The sequence below is a fragment of the Rutidosis leptorrhynchoides genome, chromosome 5 (genome assembly GCF_046630445.1).
Source record: "Rutidosis leptorrhynchoides isolate AG116_Rl617_1_P2 chromosome 5, CSIRO_AGI_Rlap_v1, whole genome shotgun sequence".
Taxonomy (NCBI): domain Eukaryota; kingdom Viridiplantae; phylum Streptophyta; class Magnoliopsida; order Asterales; family Asteraceae; genus Rutidosis; species Rutidosis leptorrhynchoides.
The window spans coordinates 323058585-323081854 of record NC_092337.1 but is presented as its reverse complement, the minus strand read 5'-3'; positions in this window follow the sequence as shown (position 1 = coordinate 323081854).

The following is a 23270-nucleotide window of genomic DNA, read 5'->3' as shown; positions in this document are numbered from 1 at the left end:
TTGGACTCATACAAAAGTCCATCAAATCCACCTATATGTGAAGTGAGCTCTATAACCGAGAACCACTTCACCCGACCCGCACCCATCCTACACATACATATGCATATAGGATATTAACACTCACCTGTCGCCTTGAAGAATGCTTCCAAGTAATCCGCAACTCGTCAATGGAAAGTACCCATTCCATTATCATAAATCCAACAACACACTTAGATTGTATCTACAAACCAACCCAATTCGACACTTAGTGCAATTTCGACCCAAATGCACTTCCAAGGACAAACCGCGCCCAAACTAACCAATAATCACTAACATAAGTGATAATGGTCCTAATATGCCAATTAAACTTGAACACAAGTGTTAAACACCTATCGTTCTCAAAATTGCCCATAAACCCTAATTTTGACCCATTAAGTCAAAATCTCACCAATTACAAGTTTTGACACCCAAACATATTTAACTTTGTTTTATACTTCAACTTAATCCATTTTAAGTTTATAAACCTCATCGAATCGACATTCGGGTTATAATCCTCAACAAACCCTAATTTCGACTCTAGTCAAAATTAGTCAACCACAAGAACCCTAAAAGTCTCCAAAACATTAATAATCACTAACAATAGTGATTATACGCCTTTCTCAAGTCTTAAACGTGGTTAAATCATTAACCAACCCAAAACCCGCCTTTAACACTTATAAACCCGAATCTTGGTGTTAATCTCCAATTAACAACTAAATGGGTTCCATCTATGAATCATACAATCAAAAGCCCCAAATTTGAATGATGAACACGAAAATGAAATTCGGAGTTAGAGCTTACCACTAGTATCACTGTGTAGCTAAGAACGAGGAGAATACACTTGTCAACTACAACAAAGATCAAATCCCGCTTCTTCCTTTCCAAAAATCCTTTTGAAATCAAATGGGTGTTTGAGTTTGAGAGGAAAAATGAAAAGAAAAGGGAAATTAAAATGAGAAATGAAATGAATGAATGAGGTTAAATCCTCAAATCTGGCTCAAACGCGAAAAGACCAAATTGCCCTTGAACTTCATTAAATTTACAAGAGTCTGGTGCCAGTTTGCACCATTTGCCGCGCCGCGGCCTAATTCGTCGCGCCGCGACGATTGCCTCGAACTGGTGACTTTGTTTACAAGCTTTCTGATCCTTATACTAGTGAAATGCCGCGCCGCGGCCTTATGTGTCGCGCCACGACCCAAGGCGTGATCTGACATAACCTTTCGCACTCAAAGCTTTAATACTAGAAAATGCCCCGAACCTTTCTTACACCATTCGTACATACCCAATTTACCTATAAATCATATACGGGGAAAACGGGGTGTTACAACTCTCCCCCACTTAAATTCGATCACGTCCTCGTGATCCTAGTCACGAACTCAAACGGACCCACACTCAATGGTCCTCGAACACGCATTTAAAACCGACTTCTACCACACTTTCACTAACCCGAAGGTTAATCCAATGACATATCACACACTTGCTCGCATCACGAGACATACAATACCCGCAACAACCGAAGTCTACAATGATCCCTTAGACAATTCTCCTCAAAGAGTTAGTCTTAACAACTAAATCGTCATCCGCGATTTATCACATTCCACAATTCCGAGCACTAGCACCAACTCAATCCCTCACATCGGGAAAACCCAACCAATCTCGTACCAAGATATCAACCCTTTACCGTACCATACCAAGTACATCACTAGTAGCAACCACAAACCAAAAGAAGGTCAACCATCAAACCGAAGAAGACCGAATTTAAGCGAATCCTTACGGATAATACTCATCACTAAACATCCCTTGTAGTGCGCAATACAACCAATACGCAAATACCGTAACATCATAACAAATGGTTAAGACCGATAACGCCCAAAACGACTATGGTAACGTTAATCCCAAGGCGTACAAAATTGACTGTTGTCGCACCCGTAACATCATGTGAGCGAAACACGGCTATCGTATCACTAATTAGACAACACGGTCCTCACGACCCCACCATCGGTGTATAAAACAACCGATAGATCACAACACATGGTCCTCACGACCCCACCATCGGTGTATAAAACAACCGACAGATCAACAACACGAAGGCTGGCCGAAAACACACGCGCCTTAGTGAATCCGAACTACACGCGACTCACTACCTTCATCACAACAACAATCGGGATTGGCCGAACTACACGCGCCTTAGTGAATCCGAACTACACGAGAGTCACTATCCCAAAGGAATAACCGAACTACACGAGTCATTTGTGAATCCGAACTACTCGAGACTCACTCCTCAATACAATGACCGAAACCACACGAGGCATTTGTGAATCCGAACTACACGCGACTCACTTCCACAATAAGATGACCGAACTACACGCGTCATCGTGAATCCGAACTACAAGTGATCCACCTTCAAAACTCAATACAGGAATGGTACTCGTATTTCCCACCAGTACTCACATTTCCCGATAATGTTATACCATGCCGATATAACACTACTCCCATCACACACGCTCTTTGGCCTCCATCACGACGAGTAGTGTAACATCGCGCACTGCTACACCATAGTGCATCCTAACGGAATACACTAACCATCAACACACGCTCTTTTGGCCTCGATCAACGAGTAGTGCAACATCGCGCACTGCTACACTATAGTGAATCCTAACGGATACCACTAACCATCACCATACGTACGCGTACACAACGCCAACACAAACGAGCAAGAACTGCCCATATCGCACATAGGCACAAAACAACAATTCCCCAAGAGAGAACCCGACACGCACATCCCTTAACCGAGGGATTTCACCCTGCTCGCCAAACACGTCCTTTATCTGTCAACGAGATTTTCCACATTACCACCTCGGTGGTAATTTAAATCCAAACCATAAGTACAATTTATCCGAAATTGTAATCTACCACAAATCGACCAAAACCAGGTCTCGACAACATTTTCCGGATCTACCAAAAGCATCATCCGAAATCTCACACTAAAACTTCCTCGTGCGGGAGTGTAACTCCCCCACTTGGAACTACGTTCCATATCCACAACTCGTACAACCGTACAACGCTACCAAAGGTAGGCTTTACCAACATACATCGAGATTTTAAACACTCGATCTCTCGGTTTTCAACCACCCGACGAACCTCACGGTTCATCAACTTAACACGAGAGCGAACACGCTCTAACGTCCGAACATCAAAACCCATTTCCATAGCTTGGTAGAAACATTTCTCCAAATGCTAAGGAATGCTTGGTTACAGCAAGTCTTACACCCTTCGCCCGACAATCAAACTTCACCATATTGTACTTCCGTTAGGAACGTCACCCATATCAATACATGCACAACGCAATGCATTTAATAAACTCAAACTCAACGGCGCATAATAATTAATCATAGGACATATTTATTAAAATGAAACATACCTTAACATCCCCTTATCACACCCATCCCCGCTAACTTGGGACATTCCGAGTTACGATGTCCTTCTTCTTGGCAATGGAAGCACACCATACCATCACCCTTTGGTACCGAACATTCCCAAGACTTGCGACCCCTCATGCCACAATTGTAACATCTAGATGCACTAGAATCCGGTATACCCGTCCGCGTACCACCCGTGCTGACACTCGGACCCTTAGTCCTCTTACTCGGAGCACCATACGAAACAACCCTTCTCTCACTTGAAGGTTCACCAATCTTTGATCGCGTATACGACTCGAAACCTCTAGCCACGGCGAATAATTCCGCAAACGATTTCGCGTGACCCCGGCTAATCTTATTCTTCAAGTCATCATTCAAGGTTCGATAGAAATCTTGCATCAACAAATTATCATTCCCCAAATACTCCGGGCAAAAACGAGCCTTCGCCATAAAGGTCGTCTTGAGAGTATTCAAATCCATAGAACCCTATTGCAAATTTCGCAACTCATTACCCATTTTCGACAAATCGGCTGAAGTCCGGAACTCATCGAAGAATTCCTTCTTAAACCCGTCCCACGATAAGGCCATAAATGTTTCGCCACCGACAAGATCGATCTTACCATCCAACCAATGCTTTGCCATACCCCGCAACAAACTAGTAGCGAGTCTCGTCTTCTTCTCAGGAGGGCATTCAATAGTACGAAAACACCCTTCAACATCCGAAATCCATGTGGTGCTTACCAAAGGATCCGGTTTCCCATCATACATCGGGGGTTTAGTCCTCATGAAGCTCTTAGGGCAATGCACCATTTCACCACTACCCTGAAATTCGAAATACTTCCTATCCATTTCTTCTCGAAATGCACTCATTTGCTCCGCAATGGCAGCCGTAACTCTAAAGTTAAACTCCTCGTCATTCATCTCGATCTCATTTCGCGTCGTCATTTTAAAGAATGCAAAACGATTAGATCACGAACGTATAAAGCAACACGCATAACGCCATCCCATCTTGCTCAACACTCGTCGTACATCACTTGCTAGACACGATTTGCACCCGTAAGGTTTGCAAGTCCTTATTACGCACACACGCCGTATCAACTCATTAGTACAACGACCGCCTCACTCGATGATATAAACAAACACAAACAAAATTCTACGCGATATGCACAGACGCGAGAATTATTATCACAACACAATTAATATATTAATAATATCCGCATTACTAATATAAACATTAGTCCACCTACAAACAAGGCACTAAATATAACCTATTCCGACCCGTAATCCTACAAGTCCCGCAACAAATAAGCACACACAAAAGTCTAAGTCTAGGCACCTATCTCAAGTCACCTAAATCCCTTAGACCATGCTCTGATACCACTTGAAACGACCCAACCCGTATTAAAACCGGCCCATAATATTTTTTGTTCCTTTTAATAAGCTTTAAATAACACTTTAGGTCCCGATTGTTTTTCCATAAACATCCTTAATTACAATAGAAGGTTCAATAACCTTAAAACATTTAATACATTAGTTAATTGTCCAAACGGACATACACGACCCGACTAGTTTAGTTTCCAACAAACCGAGCATGGTGATTTGGGACTACGCTCCCCAAATCCTAATCGAGTACAAAAGCAAGATCTTCTAAGCAACCTAGCCAAGATCTCTAAATCCCCAAGCTTACCCGAGCCGCCAAACATGCGAACCTATAAAAATATCAACAACGAGAGGGTAAGCTAACGCTTAGTGAGTGAGAATATACTACATACATATATATGTATAAAATGGACACGCCACACAAATATCAAATACCGTATACCGAAGCATCCATGTATAAGGCAACTACACTAAGCATACCGTACGATCTCTAAGCAACAAGCTAAAGATATCAACAAGGTATAAGTTCACCAACGACGATGTGAACAACGCCAATACGCTACACTCGGAGGGTTAGCTACAACAGAACATTACATTAATATATAAATAACAATATAAAACGAATAAGGTTAACCCCTTAACCCATTACCGAATACCAAACGCCACAATGAAGATTGGTCGAACTACACGAGCCTTAGTAATCTGAACCCACACGAGATTACTATCTTCACAACATCGAGGTTGGCCGTACTACACGAGCCTTAGTAATCCGAAACCACACGAGATTACTACCTCAATAAGATGACCGAACTACACGAGTCATCATGAGTCCAAACTACACGAGACTCACTTCCAATAAGATGACCGAACTACACGCGTCATCATGAATCCGAACTACACGCCATTCACTTCTCAACATCAAAACCTACGGTCACAGAATTATAAAATCCACCACATCGGGGTCATCCACTTCACAACAATATCAACCCTTCGCCATTGGGGTTATAACATCCAAATCACAACCACGTGTGATAACGTACACACAAGCGTGTACCTCGCCAAAGGTGGTCAACCAAAACGCACAACCGTGCCAATTGGACTCATACAAAAGTCCATCAAATCCACCTATATGTGAAGTGAGCTCTATAACTGAGAACCACTTCACCCGACCCGCACCCATCCTACACATACATATGCATATAGGATATTAACACTCACCTGTCGCCTTGAAGAATGCTTCTAAGTAATCCCCAACTCGTCAATTGAAAGTACCTATTCCATTATCACAAATTCAACAACACACTTAGATTGTATCTACAAACCAACCCAATTCGACACTTAGTGCAATTTCGACCCAAATGCACTTCCAAGGAAAAACCGCGCCCAAACTAACCAATAATCACTAACACAAGTGATAATGGTCCTAATATGCCAATTAAACTCGAACACAAGTGTTAAACACCTATCGTTCTCAAAATTGCCCATTAACCCTAATTTTGACCCATTAAGTCAAAATCTCACCAATTACAAGTTTTGACACCCAAACATATTTAACTTTGTTTTATACTTCAACTTAATCCATTTTAAGTTTATAAACCTCATCGAATCGACATTCAGGTTATAATCCTCAACAAACCCTAATTTCGACTCTAGTCAAAATTAGTCAACCACAAGAACCCTAAAAGTCTCCAAAACATTAATAATCACTAACACTAGTGATTATACGCCATTCTCAAGTCTTAAACGTGGTTAAATCATTAACCAACCCAAAACCCGCCTTTAACACTTATAAACCCGAATCTTGGTGTTAATCTCCAATTAACAACTAAATGGGTTCCATCTATGAATCATACAATCAAAAGCCCCAAATTTGAATGATGAACACGAAAATGAAATTTGGAGTTAGAGCTTACCACTAGTATCACCGTGTAGCTAAGAACGAGGAGAATACACTTGTCAACTACACCAAAGATCAAATGCCGCTTCTTCCTTTCCAAAAATACTTTTGAAATCAAATGGGTGTTTGAGTTTGAGAGGAAAAATGAAAAGAAAAGGGAAATTAAAATGAGAAATGAAATGAATGGATGAGGTTAAATCCTCAAATCTGGCTCAAACGTTAAAAGACCAAATTGCCCTTGAACTTCATTAAATTTACAATAATTTGGTGCCTGTTCGCACCATTTGCCGCGCCGCGGCCTAATTCGTCGCGCCGCGACAATTGCCTCGAACTGGTGACTTTGTTTACAAGCTTTCTGATCCTGATTCTAGTGAAATGCCGCGCCGCGGCCTTATGTGTCGCGCCGCGATCCAAGGCGTGATCTGATATAACTTTTCGCACTCAAAGCTTTAATACTAGAAAATGCCCCGAACCTTTCTTACACCATTCGTACATACCCAATTTACCTATAAATCATATACGTGGAAAACGGGGTGTTACAGAGAGATAGGTGATTGAACAAACATATGATCTCCTCTACCCTAGACTGTAAAATCAGCAGGATCAACAGTATCAATATCTTGTTTAACACCCAGCTCAGCCCCCTTGGCTGGGTCTTCAACACTTGTTTCACCCAGCAGCATACTACTAGCTAGGTCTTCTATCACAGCACTCCGTGCTGTGTCTTCAGTACCAGCTGACTGATTAGTATCAGCTGGCACAACTGCCATAGTATCTTCATCAGCTGCCTCAAATAGGGGTCCTTTTCTTAGGGGCTGGTTGTCCCTAGGAACAGATTTCACCCTTTGTTTATCGATTGGCATGGGGGTTCTTGTGTTGAAACTGGTTCTTGTGGAGGCAAATAGGGAACAATTGCTAAGTGCTCCCCTTGAGTATCATCGTCATCAAGGTTTATAGTTTCTGCTGGCTATTGTTGTGTAGCTAGCTGAGCAAAAGATGCTGATCGAGAGGAATGGCTGGTTTCTAACATTGCATCTAGCCATTTCATGAATACATCTCACTCCTCCTGACTCAGTAGAAGCTAAGTAATCTCTCATCTGTTCAGGTGTCATCTTCTTAATTCTGTCTGGTTGCTCAGCATGCAACTTTGCTTTCTTTCTATCATATTTTATCATGAAATTAGCATTTCTTTTCAAAGCAGCCTTTTTGTGTTCTTCAATGCTGAGTAGTTCATCATGAATTTCACGCTTTTCAGGATCGAGGGATCGTACATGCTCAATTTTATGTTGTTTCAGAGCAGCATACGCCTCAAGTTTAGCGTTGAAAGTAGCATCTAGTTCCTGCTGTCTCTTCTGATGCCTCTCCAGTTTTCTTTTCATTTTACGCTCAATAGTTTGAGAGACAACAAAAGATTCAGCAACAGCCAATTTAGAAACATCACTGGTTTTACTGCCAGAACCAATATCAGAACCAATATCATCCACAGATGTGGCAGACACACTGGGTTGAGATTCACCAGCTACCTGGATACCTGCTTCAGTATGAGCGTTGATGGGCTTAGTGCCAGAACCTTAGCAAGTACCATCACCATCCCTCCTTTGATGTGTTGGAGCCTTTTCATGCTCATGCTCCCCCTCAGATTGTTTTCTCTTTTTAGATTGCTTTTTAGACTTCTTCTCCCCCTTTTTGTCATCAGCAGGGGTAGAAGCAGGAGCTGGGGAGACTTGCGCATCAAGGTCACTATCAGACTCAGGAACATAATAAGCAAATCTATTCCAATCAGCATCAGCAGGAGATAGATGGGCACCAGGATCTACACCATATTGTCTGAGGTAGAGGTTTGAAGATCGAACTTCATTCCTAGCAACACCCATAGCCATTTGTTGGACATCAGCCCTAACATCACCTTGAAGAGCAGCCATTCGTTGCATTACCTCCACCATTTGTACATAAGCTGAGGCAGGAATCATAGTAGCCATTTGCTGTTCCTGCGAATCCAATCTCTCTTCCAATACCCTATTTTCTTCATTAAGAAAAAGAATTCTGCGATTAGTAGCATCCAAATCAGCTTGAAGACGGGCAATATGATCAGCATACTCATTGTGAGAGATGATTCGCCTTTTGAGATCCTCCTCGTCTTCATGTTGTTTGACAGTGGCTTCTACCACAACATCTACAAAAGCACATACTTGTCTGAGCTGGGCTTCAATAGATGAAGTTGTAACCTCCCCAGCTCTGCGTATGGCTTCAGTCATTCTATCAACAAGAGTAGTGCGAATGGTGCATTGTAGATCTGGTGTGATCCTGGCTACTTTTCGATAAACAACCAGGGTGGAGATGGCAGCCACCTCATTAGCATCAAAACTGCTGGTTGAGGGGCGATCACTAGCAACAACAATAAGACTACCTCCATGGGCTGGTGGAGGTGGAAGGTCAGAATCTGACTCATCACCATGATCACCATCATTTTTATCTTCACCCGAAGGTTTAGAACCACTGGTATCCTTATCAGCATCATTATCAGCATCATCAGTTAGATCCACTGGTTTGTCTTTGGAGCCAGTCACATTATCATGAATGACTGGCTCGTCCTTACCAGTACCTTTATCAGCATCATCCTCAGATGAAGAGGATGATGAGAAAGAAGCTGATGAATCAGAAGGTACTGGCGAATCAGGAATATTATGCATGATGTACTTACCAGTATCTGGATCTCTGATGAAATTGAGAGGCCTCCATGTACCAGGCCATGGGGAAGCAGATGGAGCCATACTAAAATAGTGGTAGTATGACTGCTCATTAACTTGTTATAACGTGGTCAACCTCTCATGTACCTCTTCTCTTGCTGGTCGATCAAGCTGAGACAGTAGTTCAGTCAGCTCTTCTCTAGGTAATTTACTGGCTGACAGTAAGGCAGTTTGAGGATCAATAGTCAGCTGATCCACCAGCAAGGCAACTCTGGGAGTGATAGATGCTCCCCTATAGATGAAGTTAGGTACAACTTCATCAGGATCTGGTACCTGGCACACATATGGTTTCTTCTTAGCAGAAGCAGTAGCCTAAGAAGAATCAGTAGTGGCAGTAGCAGAGGTACCATCATCCAAAATGGCTTTCGTAGGACTAGTAGCAGCAGCGGATGACTGCTCAAAAGATGGAATAACAGTAGCAGAAGCAGCAGTATCCATCAGTGGCTCTTTTGGAACATAGCCAACATCCTGAAGAAATGAAGGCCAGGAAGAGTCATCATCATCATGTGAGCCACTACCAGTAACCACTTCAGTAATAGTAGCAGTTGGAGTAACAGTGATAGTGGTAGCAGCATCAACATCAAGAACCTCCTTAACAATATTATCAATGACCTTTTCAAGTACATGACGAGATTTCATTATCATCTCCTCAACCACTTTAGAATCAATGGTTGAAGTAGCAATACCAGAGACAGTAGGAGGAGTAGCAGAAATATCAGCAGTAGCTAGCTCCTCATTATCAGTAAGAATAGTAGAACCAGCGGCCACATTGTCTCCAGTAGAGCCAGAAGCAGTAGAGTCTCACTCCTACATCATTACCAGCCAGAACTCTTACACTATCTGGGTCAACATGTGTTGCCAATGAGTCAGCAGAGTTACAGCTGTACTTACAGACACCTAACTCTGTCTTATTCGAAGGGCTGACTAAATCACCAGTCTGTCCCTAGAGACCAACAACAGATGCAATTGTTGAGTCAAATTTATTTGGTTCTACAGTTGTTAACATAAAATGTTCTTTTGTTTCAGTTCTTAGCAGGGTAGATGAACAGGTAGAGGGGGAGCAAGAAAAGGATGTTATTGTTTCTACTACTGAGCTCTCCATTTCTGCTGCTGGTATTGGTGCTACTGAGTTGTCCACTAGTGGTACTGATACTCGTACTTGTTGGTCCCTTGATTAACAACAGGAGTATTGTAGAGGGGGTGAATACAATTTCTTTTAATTAACTAATCAATTAAGCATAGTTTAGTATTCAAGTATGTAGTTTAAATAGAGTCAAAGGTAATTTTTCAACTGTTATTCTTTATTGATTAAATCACAAAGAATTACAATTATCCTTGGCGGAATAATAGTTGGTTGATACAGATTTACCTAAGTATAGCTATGAGGATAAACTTAAAGCTATTACACGTTTTGGACTCTAGATAATAAAACCCACACCACTAGTTGTTACAATAGTGGATACAACAATTTATAATAGTCTTATTAACCGTGTAATGGTTCTATTATCCACTGGTACATAGGATGTCTGTACTTGTGGGGACAATTGCATTAGAGAGCGTGCTCTCCTCTTTCCTCTTTGGTAGCTATTTGCAGGAACACCTCAATTTGGTTTGGCACCACTATTCGTTTAAACAAATAGAATGTTGTGTTCCCTAGGCATTGACAAAGTATAGCACATGTCTGCACATGAGTTAAACTTCTCCATTCCCACGTGGTCTTGTAAGGTCACTTGTCAGCCATCGACGCGTGTCCTTTCCTGTTTAACTTTGTCTTTGACTTTTGTGAATAGTACAATTGATGTAGACCACTCAGGAAACCACCATGCTTGTAATGGTGCATGGCTGTCTTGTGTTGTATGCTGCTTACCAGGTTTACTGGTTCTTCTTATGTTGAGTCACTTAATATTCTTGAATTGATGGGTACTCGTCCTGTGCTGATTCGAAGAATACGCTCTACCTTGTGCTGGTATACTAGGCAGCACACCGAACACTTGACATAGCAATATTTGCTGTCTATACATAAACAAACTTGTGCTGGCTGCACATAACATTTTAGTGCAAATAAATTGCAGTTTTGTCATAATTAAATCCTTAATTATTTTGGGGACTCAACCGCAACATTTGCTGTCAGTACATAACTAAACCTATGCTGGCTGCACATCACATTTTAGGGACTCAACAGTACGGGACTCAACAATCCCCCCTATTTGATGATGGAAAAACCACAACATGAAAAGGCAGCATTAAAGCTTATCAGAAAAGGACTTAGAGAATAAACAATAAAAATTGTCTCCTAGGTTTTTTTTTTTTTTTTTTTTGATCTTCTGTAGAGTTATCTATATCTTATAAACTGGTATACTTTTGAAGAATAAATCAATAATAATATACATTCATGCAGAGTACAAGAGATTGTATACTATTACATAACAAAATATCAGAAAATAATTAAAGTTATTAAAAATATTTCTCTTCTTCCTTCACGGGCAGCAACAGTGAATTTTCATCTGGATTTTGGCCTCTTTCTTTGATTTCATTAATTATGATGCTCAGAAGACCAGAAGCAAATTCAGCACAGAAGTATGCAACACTTCTCGGATTCACCAGATGTTGTATGGGTTGTTGGTGAAGATTGTTAAGTCCTTGAAATATGAGTTCACTCTCATCAAAGAAGTATACACCATGTTATGGCTCAGTGATCACTTCACCATGGAAATTGAATCTGTCTTAGGAAGAGAAAAATCACCCACAAGCTGGTAGGTGACTTTAGGAATGTTGATTATTACAGCATGAAAGTGAGGAGTCAGACTCAGAAGGTCATAGATGTGTAGCTTTGGAATTTCAGGAGGTGGTATGATTGGTTCCTTTTTTGTGAATGTAGAACCACCCCTTGAGCTCTTCTTCTTCTTCTGAAGTTCAGCATCAATATCCAAAGTCTATACATCTACATACTTTGAAGCTTCTAAAACACCTCCTTCAGCTTTTCAATGACATTATCCTTCAACTCTCTATCTTTCTATTTGAATATCTCCAGTAGCTCCAACAATTCACAATAACCATAATTTCTCAAATTATCAAGTTTAACTCTTTCAAACTCATAAATTTCTATGCTGATGTTGAAAGCCTTCTTGTTGCATCTTTGACACTTGGAGATTTAGCTTGATTGTATCTCTTTGTCATTACATCAGCATACCTCTTCCTTTGCAAATTATCCCAGGATGCTTGTGTTGAAGGACTCATTTGATGAGGCTTACTATCAAGTTAAACTTTTGGTGTAGGCTTCATGGTTACTGGCTTCTTCTTTTCTTCCAACTTTTCTTCTTGCTCAGCAACACTCAAGTCTTTAGCAGCTCACCATCATATTGCATCCTCTATTCTAATTGAACATAAAACATGTAGTTTTCATAAGTCATGTTCAGATCTTTGGTTGTGGCTGCTATGATTTGTCCTTCTTATGTACTTTGAACAATAATGTATTCTTCCATACCCATACCCAGTTTGTGAGCTTATGCAAATAAGGCTCTATCTTCTTTAGTGCTTAGCCTTAACTCATTTACTTCGAGGTATGCACCTATTGTCATTCCCAAGTTTGTATCATTGATGTAGTGTTTCTGGTCAAGTGGATGATGTAGAAGTCTGATTCTTCTCTCTATATCTTCTCTAACCAGCTCATCTCTACGCTTCCATTCTTTAACGAATATGTCCAACCTTTAGGCTTTTCTTTCTTCATATGACAAAGGTGGAGGTACAGGAGTGTTTGCCGGCTTAACTTCGACTGTACCAGATGGATCAGCTTCTCCATGTTTAAGAGATTCCATCATTCTTTGAAACTCAGCTTCCATTTGTGGATCTATAGATGAAGATTTTGCTGGTTGATCAAAAGTAACTGGAGCTGGTCCAGAGCTAGTACTTGGAGCCTGTTCTTGAGTACCTAGCTCAACTAACTTTATCGGGTCTTCAGATTCTTCTTTTCTTAGCAGCATACTTCGTGTCGGGTCTTCAATCTCAATAACTATAGTTTAGTCTTCAGATTTCCTTGGCTCATCACCTGCCTCAAATAAGGGCTCAGATCTCAGAGGATGGTTAACTTTAGGCCTTGTTTTGTAACAACCCTGCTTTTTCCGTCACTTCAGTTAACTTTCTGTTAGTTTATTTAACGGTGATTACTTAACCTTTAGGTGTTTATGTGTAATAAATACATACTTGATCCTTGGAGGGTTACGATAATTAATATGAGTTAATATTAATTTAAATAAATATTTCGAATAAAGAAATACGATAAAAACGATACGATTTGGATAACTACTTTTTGAGCAACGAAACACTCGGGTTTATTTTGATAATTATTTTAATAATTATTAACTTTTTAAAAAATATTTAATTTATTGGGTTTTTAATAAATTAAACGTTTGGTTGCGTTTTAACGATCGGTTTAGCGTTCCGGGCCTTTGGTACGTCTAAACGGCCCTTGAAACGAGCCACGAGTACGCGCTTTTGCAAAACACGAGCCCGGGAATACCTCCCATGGGGCCATTCGGCCGTGACCACCCCACTCCCCCATCTTATTTATTTGGACTAACCTTGTGGACTTAAGTGTAATTAGTGATAATTTAGGGTTTTAATTGTACTTAACTAGTAATAAAACACTGCACACTCTAAACCTAATAAAAAAACGCAGCCTTCTCCTCCCCTGCTCTCATTCACGTCGATCACCATCATCATCCCATCACTTCAATTTTTCACAATTAGATAAAACTTTCTACACGAACGTTGAAATTCACATCGACCTCTACGCGTTGATATAATTCTTTTCGCGATCAAAGGTATAATTGCATAAACCCTAATTTTCAAAATCAGATTTTTATTGGTATTTCATAGTAGATGATGTCTATTGCTCGAGTCATGATGATTGTATTCATTTACATGTTTTAATTTGCTCGATTGCCATGTTTTTAATAAATCACGAATTTGATTTTGATGTGTACAGAAATTTGAATTTTTCAATTGCATGATATTATGTGATATTTAGAATCTTCATGAAAAACTATTGATTTTAGGCTTTGGAATCGCTTGATTTCGTTTCCGGATGATCAAGTTATGTCCATTTGAAATTAACGTTTTGTTTTTGTGCTTGATAAGAAATTTGGTGTTGATAGGTCACGAATTTGTTTGTGATTGTATTACCATTGGATATATAATTCAAAAATACCCTGTTTACACTAGGATATCATGCCATTTTCTTGAATATAACTTGTGATATGCTTGATTTAGTGAAAATGTAGATATTTCCAGCACTTGCAAGAACACAGACTTGTATGCTAAAATGTTTAACTTATGGGTTTAAAGCTTTGCATATCTAAAATTTACACAAAAATTACTTCACTTTTCATGTAGATATCATGGTCTAATTGTATATAGATCTTCGGATAATTGCATGCGAATGTGACTAGCTAAACTAGGATCTAATCTGCAACTTGCTCTCTGTTTTGTACTCTGTGGTTTGTGTTTTGTGAATTAACATGAATGCTTCTGGAATATGAATCTTAACAAGATATGTGATGTATGTTTATTTTTTTTCAACCTCTGAAGCCTCATGCATTGGGCACACTAGAGCCATAGTTTGTGTAATTTCTGAATTGAGCTGAAAATAGGACATCCAACTTGCATGAATAAACTATACCCATTGGCTAAACAAAATTTGCTCATCTTTTGATATTTTTTACTTTGACTTGTATTTGAACCATGGCCACTGACCTAGCTTGATTTTCATGTTCGTAGCTCCGGTTATAGCCAATACGAGATTAGTACGCGGTTAGAAACTGATTTGGCAAACCATAAATGTACCTCTTCTGATTCCTGACTTGTAGACACCGTATGAGACCCTGGCTGGACTTTTTGGAATCTATTTTGAGTATACTTGTTATCTGGAGTTTTCCATGAATGCATAAATTTTGTGCTATGAGATATTATGCGAAGTTTGCTACATGTACATGAACTTTATGCATGACGATAAACTATGATGGTGAATTTGACCATTTATGATCTAAAACGTGTTGTTTGACTTAGGTTTGACATGTTGACCAACATTTCACATGAACCTACTGATGTTGACCTTAGTTGACTACTTTGACAAAGTTTGACTTTTGGTTTGACTTTGGTTGACTTTGTTTGACTTGCATGAACTAGTTGACTATATGTTGACTTTTACTTTGAAACGCGTCGAGTCGAGTAATAAGACAACTTATACTATGAAACCACATTTGTTTAGGACATATTTATTGACCAACCTAAATACGTATACTTAGGTTGCATTACTCGGCTATAATCCATGCAAGTTTTTGTCTGTCATCCGAACTATTCAAAGGTGAGTCTACAGTCCCGCTTTTTACATGATTTCAGGGATGAGACTACACGTTGTTGTACTTACATTTTCAGAAGTTTTTATGTTGACACGAGTACTATATATACATATTGAGTTTGCACACAAAGCCCCTAGCTTGAATACTTTTAATACCATCGGGTAAGCACAATTTTGATGGACGGATCCGTTAGGTTGACAACCTCACCCTACTTTATAACTGTGGTACATTTACTTTGAACATTAGATACACTCGTACAAGTGTATAACATTTTTATGGGGTAAACGGGAGTATGGTAGATTCTATACTCTGTTCATTGCTAGTATTCAGGTACTCATGGATTATGTATACGTTTCGCAACTTGGAGTTGTACTTTTGAAATCTCGTGGTCATTGAACTTGAACTTATTTCTGATAACTGTTTTTCAGATACTATACAACGTTATGTAAAACTGTGTTTTACAAACAAATGAGATAAAACTTGACATGGTATTGTCTACAGATATTTAAAACTTGACATGGTAGTTTCAACAAGCTTTTGAAACGAGACACAATGTTGTCTACAAACTTTTAACATTAAACCTTGGTGGTCTTCCAATAATAAACGTTTTCGAAATATTATTTCTTAAACATACTATATTTTTTACCTAAAACCTGTAGATTCACTCAACATTATTGTTGATCCGTTTTGCGTGTTTTATTCTCAGGTATTAATTGCTTTCGTTGTAAAATATTGCTATTACATAGAAGTCAAGCCAAGCACTGGGACCAGAGTTAACATTCCGTTAAAGGGATTTTTGACGGGGTGTTATATATGGTGTCAGAGCCAGGTTATAGGGAACTAGGATACATTAGTTTGTCTAATCGTAGGGCACATTAGTGAAGTCTAGTCTATAGCTGTGTGTCTTGGATGACTTTTAAACACCATACTTGCACCGTTTGCTTCACAATACTACATGTAGGGATACACATTACATCACGTACATATACACCTTATACCCATATGATATGGACTCAAACTAGACGCTATACTACGAATCACATATGTACACGCGATGGGAGATTTAACTAAATTAAGTTGACTACGCCATCTTGAACTTATGGAGTGATGTCGAATGGAAATGTGAGATGTAATGACCGAGATTACATTACGGTAACTCATATAGAAGTTTCGACATTGCAAAATAAGGAATTGGGACCGAGTCAAATAAATTACTTGGATAAACAACGTTTATAACACAAACCATGTAATCCCAAATGTGAGAAGAAACTTACACTGTGCAAACTAATTGTTAATATAACTTGTAAGTAATTTATAATCATGACACAACTCGTCACTGCTCGACACTATCCGTTACCACCGATCACTACTCGGCACTACAAAGACACTACTTGAACACACTCGTCATCTCATACCGCTACTCAGTACTGTTTATCGCTGCTAACTACTACTCAATGCCGTCTCTCACTGCTAGTCACGACTATCACTACTTCTAACTGCTTGTCATTACTAAATACTACTTACTGCTACCCCTTGCTACTTGCTACTACTCAACACTACTCATTACTACTTACCACTACTAAGTACTACTCATCACTACTAACACCTCCACGTTTTACTACTCGCTACTGTGCATCACAACTCATTTCTGATACGTCTTCAGAGGAGGAATTCTCGATAACAGCCCTCACAATAAGTAGTAAATAATGTCTACTCGATTTCTAACTTACCTATCATTCAGCCACCTGCCGTTCATGATTTTTTTTCAACACGAGTCTACCGACTGATAACCATTATGCCTTATTGGGTGCAATTAGTATACATGTGTATATGCTTATGATGTGAGCATGCTATCTAAAAACTTATAAAAATTTACGTCACTACTATCATCACTGATTATCAAAACCCATCCCTACTTATCGCTAACGCCATCACTCATTACTACTAGTAATACTACTTGTTACCGTATCCTTTCTCATTCTGTCCCAACGTACTTTTCTTAAGCAGCAATCATTTTCATTATACCCACAAACATTACCAACCAACTTTGAACACATCGAGGCGAACTACACTTCATCTGTTTCCCGCGAGACACACGTCTGAGAGTTTGTTCCAACACTTTTCGATTGAATATCAGATTTTGTTTGAGTTGCCATTATACCTTGTTCACTTTCATTTTCCATGAAATTCGTCACGAAATTGTTCTCACTCATCAATCATAATGTGTATATATGCTATCAACACCGGTGCTGATAGAAGCTTTAACGCTAGAGAATTTGGTCACAACTTTTATAACCCTGTACCTTCCTTAGACAACGTGTACTCTATAGAACTATTAAACTGAGAAGTTGTAACCTCGTGGTTGAAAAAAACTGGTTATCTGACAATACAACCAAGGCAGCTATGAACAGAAGGTTATTCGAATTCCTTTCACAGACGGTAATAGTGTACGGAGAGGAGATCAGTACACCATCATATTACACTAATTACTCGAAAGTCCAGAAGTACATGAGATGAGAATGTCTCGCAATTCTAGCACATGTGAGTAAATATGTACCGAAATTTAAGAGACCCGAATATGTCCCGACTATTAGAGATTCTCCTGAGGTTATACGTTCACCCCACCGCGAAGTCAAATTTCGAATTGATTTGGTGTCAGCAGCTGCACACGTTATGCGTACAATATACAGATTTACACCTTTAGAACTACAAGAGCTTCCCATGGAGAAGAACATCAGGGTTGTAATGCCCTAATTTGTGAAGTACTAGAAGGTGGGTCACATAACCATGAATTTCCGAGTTGGAACTCCGGTCTTGTTTGTTAAGAAGAAGAAGGATGGGTCGATGAGATTATGTATCGACTATAGAGAGTTGAACAAGTTGACAATTAATAATCGGTATCCTATACCGAGAATTGATGACTTATTTGATCAACTACAGGGATCTAGTTGTTACTCGAAGATTGATTTGAGATCCAGATATCAACAATTGAGAGTCAGAGAAGCTGATGTTCCGAAGACGGCGTTTAGAACACACTATGGACATTATGAGTTTACAGTGATGCCGTTTGGTTTGACGAACGCACTAGCAGTGTTCATGGATCTCATGAACTGTGTGTGTAAGCCATACCTAGATAAATTTGTCATTGTGTTTGTCGATGATATATTGTTGTACTCCAAGAACAAGGAAGAGCACGAACAACATCTACATACAATATGGACTATGCTTAGAAAAGAACAGTTGTATGTAAAATTCTCTAAGTGTGACTTTTAGTTACCAGAGGTACAATTTCTTGGCCATGTTGTAGGGGCCAATGGAATACAGGTCGATCCAGCAAGGATTGAGTCGGTTAAGAATTGGGAGACTCCAAAGACGCCAACTCAGATCCGACAATTTTTTAGTCTAGCTAGTTACTATAGGAGATTCATTGAAGGATTCTCTAAGATTGCCCGACCATTAACCGCGTTGACTCATAAGGGCAAGAAGTATGAGTGGTCAGAACCGCAAGAAACTGCATTTCATTTGTTAAAGGAGAAGTTAACAACTGCACTGATATTGTCTCTACTCGAGGGAAGTGAAGATTTTGTTGTTTAATGTGATGCCTCACATCAGGGAATGTGTTGCGTGCTTATACAATGAAATAAATTTAATGCTTATGGATCGCGTCAGTTAAAGATTCATGAGCAGAACTACACTACGCACGACCTTGAACTAGGAGCTGTTGTCTTTGCACTTAAAATTTGAAGACACTACCTGTATGGAACCGAGGTTACTATCTTCACCGACCATAAGAGTTTACAGCACATATTTGATCAGAAACAGCTCAACATGAGTCAACGACGTTGGATGGAACTACTTAATAATTATAATTGCGAACATCAATACCATCCGGCAAAGCGAATGTTGTGGCGGATGCTTTAAGCAGAAAAGGGCGAGAGAAACCCCTCAGGGTTAAAGCGCTTAACATAGTTGTCCGTACGAATCTTACATCACAGATCCGCGAGGCACAGTGAGAGGTCGTAAAGCAAGAAAATGTCGATGTTGAATTTATCAAAGGGATGGATAAAAAATTTAACATCAAGGAGGATGGAACAAGATATTTTACTAATCGAATCTGGGTACCAAGGTTTGGTGGATTAAGAGAGCTAGTGTTGGAGGAAGCACACAAGTCAAGATACTCAATTCATCCAGGGTCAGATAAAATGTATCAAGATTTTAAGGCGTTTTATTAGTGGCCAAATTTGAAAGCTGACATTGCTACCTATATCGGGAAGTGCTTGACTTGCGCTAAGGTTAAGGCTGAACATCAGAAGCCATCAGTATTATTAACTCAACCAGAGATTCCCCAGTGGAAGTGGGAAGGTATTACAATGGACTTCATCACGAAACTGCCGAGAACAGTGGGAGGTTACGATACTATTTGGGTTATCGTGGATCGTCTCACTAATTCTGCACATTTCTTACCAATAAGAGAAACTGATAAAATGGAGAATTTGGCTCAAGTCTACATTAAGAAAGTAATCTCTAGGAATGGAGTGCCTATATCTATTATATCCGATCGCGACAGCAGATTCTCTTCCAGGTTTTGGCAGTCGTTACAGAAAGCAATGGGGGCTTGTTTAGATATGAGTACAACGTATCACCCCCAGACCGATGGCCAGAGCGAATGAACTATTCAAACTTTAGAAGACATGTTACGAGCACGTGTCATTGATTTTGGGAACGGATGGGATAAGTACTTACCACTAGCTGAGTTCTCATAAAATAACAGCTACCATACGAGCATTAAAGCTGCACCTTTCGAAGCATTATACGGAAGGAAGTGTAGATCTCCCGTATGTTGGAGCAAATTGGGGGATAGTCATTTGATAGGTCCTGAGATTATTCAGGAGACAACAGAGAAAGTCCTACAGATTCAGGAACGATTGAGAATGGCTCGGAGTCGTCACAAGAGTTATGCCAATGTTAGACGAAAGGACATAGAATTCTAAGTTGGTGACAAAGTCATGCTTAAAGTATCACCTTGGAAGGGTGTTATACGATTCGGGAAACGAGGAAAATTAAGTCCTCGATATGTTGGACCGTTCGAAATAACTGAAAGAGTTGGACCGGTAACTTACAGGTTGAAACTGCTACAAGCACTCAGCGGTATACACGACATTTTTTACGTATCCAACCTGAAGAAGTTCTTAGCCGATGAAAATTTGATTATTCCTTTAGAGGAACTGCGTATCGACGACAAACTTCATTTCATTGAAGAACCTGTTGAAGTTTTGGGCCGTGAGGTCAAACAGTCGAAGCAAAGCAGAATTTCCATCGTTAAAGTCGGTGGAACGCGAGAAGAGGACCAGAGTTCACGTGGCAGTGTGAAGATCAAATGAGACTGAAATACCCGCAACTTTTTCCAAAAGGAACTAATTCAGCGGACGTTCACTAAAATTTCGGGACGAAATTTCAATAACAGGTGGGTAATGTAACAACCCTGCTTTTTCCATCACTTTCGTTAACTTTCTGTTAGTTTATTTAACGGCGATTACTTAACGTTTAGGTGTTTATGTGTAATAAATACATACTTGATCCTTGGAGGGTTACGATAAGTAATATGAGTTAATATTAATTTAAATAAATATTTCGGATAAAGAAATACGATAAAAACGATACGATTTGGATAACTACTTTTTGAGCAACGACACGCTCGGGTTTATTTTGATAATTATTTTAATAGTTATTAGCTTTTTAAAAAATATTTAATTTATTAGATTTTTAATAAATTAAACGTTTGGTTGCGTTTTAACGATCGGTTTAGCGTTTCGGGCCTTCGGTACGTCTAAACGGCACTTGAAACGAGCCATGAGTACGTGCTTTTGCAAAACACGAGCCCGGGAATACCTCCCATGGGGCCATTCGGCCGTGACCACCCCACTCCCCCAACTTATTTTACTTTGGACTAACCTTGTGGACTTAAGTGTAATTAGTGATAATTTTGGGTTTTAATTTTACTTTACTAGTAATAAAACACTCCACACTCTAAACCTAATAAAAAAACGCAGCCTTCTCCTCCTCTGCTCTCATTCACATCGATCACCATCATCATCCCATCACTTCAATTTTTCACAATTAGATAAAACTTTCTACACGAACGTTGAAATTCACATCGACCTCTACGCGTTGATATAATTCTTTTCGCGATCAAAGGTATAATTTCATAAACACTAATTTTCAAAATCAGATTTTTTTATTGGTATTTCATAGTAGATGATGTCTATTGCCCGAGTCATGATGATTGTATGTGATTACATGTTTTAATTTGCTCGATTCCCATGTTTTTAATAAATCACGAATTTGATTTTGATGTGTACATAAATTTGAATATTTTAATTGCATTATATTATGTGATATTTAGAATCCTCATGAAAAACTATTGATTTTAGGCTTTGGATTCCCTTGATTTCGTTTTCGGATGAGCAAGTTATGTCCATTTGAAATTAACGTTGTGTTTTTGTGCTTGATCAGAAATCTGGTGTTGATAGGTCACGAATTGGTTTGTGATTTTATTACCATTGGATAGATAATTCAAAAATACTCAGTTTACACTAGGATATCATGCCATTTTCTTGAGTATAACTTGTGATATGCTTGATTTAGGGAAAATGTGGATTTTTCCAGCACTTGCATGAAAATAGACTTGTATGCTAAAATATGTTAACTTCTGGGTTTAAAGCTTTGCATATCTAAAATGTAAACAAAAATTACTTCACTTTTCATGTAGATATCATGGTATAATTATATCTAGATCTTTGGATAATTGCATGCGAATGTGACTAGCTAAACTAGGATCGAATCTGCAACTTGCTCTCTGTTTTGTACTCTGTGGTTTGTGTTTTGTGAATTAACTTGAATGCTTCTGGAATATGAATCTTGACATGATATGTGATTTATGTTTCATTTGTTGCAACCTCTGAAACCTTATGCATTGGGCACACTAGAGCCATAGTTTGTGTAATTTCTGAATTGAGCTGAAAACATGACATCCAACTTTCATTAATAAACTGTACCAATTGGCTAAACAAAATTTGCTCATCTTTTGATATGTTTTACTTTTACTTGTCCTTGAACCATGGACACTGACCAAGCTTGATTTTCATGTTCATAGCTCTGGTTATAGCCAATACGAGATCAGTGCGTGGTCAGAAATTGATTTGGCAAACCATAAATGTACCTCTCTGATTCCTGACTTGTAGACATCGTATGAGACCCTGGCTGGACTTTTTGTAATCAATTTTGAGTATACTTGTGATCTGGAGTTTGCTATGTTTGCATGAATTTTGTGCTATGAGATATTATGCGAAGTTTGCTACATGTACATGAACTTTATGCATGACGATAAACTGTGATGGTGAAATTGACCATTTATGATCTAAAACGTGTTGTTTAACTTAGGTTTCACATGTTG